Source organism: Chrysochloris asiatica, unplaced genomic scaffold (assembly GCF_000296735.1).
Source record: "Chrysochloris asiatica unplaced genomic scaffold, ChrAsi1.0 scaffold00149, whole genome shotgun sequence".
In the NCBI taxonomy this organism is placed as follows: domain Eukaryota; kingdom Metazoa; phylum Chordata; class Mammalia; order Afrosoricida; family Chrysochloridae; genus Chrysochloris; species Chrysochloris asiatica.
Genome location: NW_006408667.1, coordinates 5,862,063 through 5,863,970, shown reverse-complemented (window position 1 = coordinate 5,863,970; position 1,908 = coordinate 5,862,063).

Sequence of the window (1,908 nt, the reverse complement as noted above, 5' to 3'; positions counted from 1 at the left end):
ACTGTTGGCCAACCAGATCTCAACCCAGGTTGACAGGAGTCTATTGAACGTGGTCAAACTTAGCTCACAACTTCATTGCTGTCTCTCTCCCCCACTTGCCCTTATCGGTAGATCAACATGGTCACCAGCAAGACCACATTCCTGCTCGTGAGAATGCATATTACATTTTGTACTTAAATTTCACAACTTGTTTTGCTGCTTTGCATCATTTCCCAATTTCTGTTATTTTTATTAATGTCCCTTAGTGGTGCTGTGCTTAAGTGCTTGGCTGCTAATCAAAATTTTGGCAGTTTGAACTCACCAGCTGCTTGTAAGGAGAAGTCTGACAGCCTGAATCTGTAAAGATTACAGCCTTGAAACCTCACTGGACTGTTCTACCCTGTCTTATAAGATCACTATGAATTGTATCCACTCGATGACTACGGGTTTTTTTGTTAGTGGGGGTTATTTTTCTGTTGCTGTCTTTACTGACTCATCTGCCATTGTATAGTTTAACTAAGAAATTGTGTAAGAATTCAAAACCACTACTTGGTCATTAAGCAAGAAAATGGTAGAGAATTTCTAGGTTTGAATATGTTGAGTGAACATGAGGTTTTTGAAAATAAGACTTTACAAATAAGTATATCTTAAAGTTAATAAATTGAGAACACAGAGTTTGAGGGTATAATCCAATAACAGACACTCTCAGCTTTCTATACATGTTATTGTTGTTGTTGTTAGATACCATCAAGTTGGTTTTGACTCAAAGCACTCTATGCAAAAGAGAACAAATCACTTTGTTTGCCTCACAAATGTTGTTCTGTTTAAGCCCATTATTGCTGCCAATGTGTCAGTCCATCTTATTGGGGGTCTTCCACTTTTTCATTGACCCTCCACTTTTCCAAGCATGATGTCTTCCCCAGAGGTTGGTCCCTCCTGACAACATATCCAAAGTACAAGAGACAAAATCACACTATACTTGCTACTAAGGAGCATTCTTGCTATACTTCTTCCAAGACAGATGTTTGTTCTCCTGGCATTCTATAATTCAAACGATTAAATTCTTCTACGCTTTTCCTTATTCATTGTCCAACTGACACATCCATATGATGCGATGAATATACCATGGCTTGAGTCAAGTGTACATTAACCCTCAAACTTACATCTTTGCTCTTGAACACTTTAAAGAGGTATTTTCAGCAGATTTGCCTAAAGCAATATGCCATTTAATTTACTGACTGCTGTTTTCATAAAGGTTGATTGTGGATCTAAGCAAAATGAAGTCTTTGACAGATTCAATGTTTTCTGCATTTATTATGTTGTTACTTATTGGTCCAGTTGTGAGGATTATTGTTTTCTTTACATCGAGGTGCAATCAATACTGAAGGCTGTAGTCTTTGATCTTTATCAGTAAATATTTCAAGTCCTCTTTGCTTCTAACAAACGTGGTTGTGTCATCTGTATTTCTCAGATTGTTAATGATCTTCAACAATCCTGATGCTACATATTTCTTCATATAATCCAATTTCTGGGATTATTTGCTCAGCATACAAATTGAAAAAGTGTGGTGAAGGGATTCAACCCTGACACACCCTTTGCTGATTGTAAAACATTCAGTATGCCCATATGCTGTTGGAATGGCTGTCTCTTGGTATATGCACAGGTTCCTCATGAGCACAATTAAGTATTCTGGAATACCCATTCTTCATAATATTATCTATAGTTTGCCATGATCCACAGAGTTGAATGCATTTTCATAAACAATAAAATACAAGTAAACTTATTTCTGGTCATCTCTGCTTTCAGCCAAGATCTACATCCCTTGCTCCGTGTCCTCTTCTGAATCTGGATTGAATTTCTGCAGATCCCTGTTGATGAATTGTTACAAATGGTTTTGAATTATTTTCAGTAAATTTTTACTTGCATGTG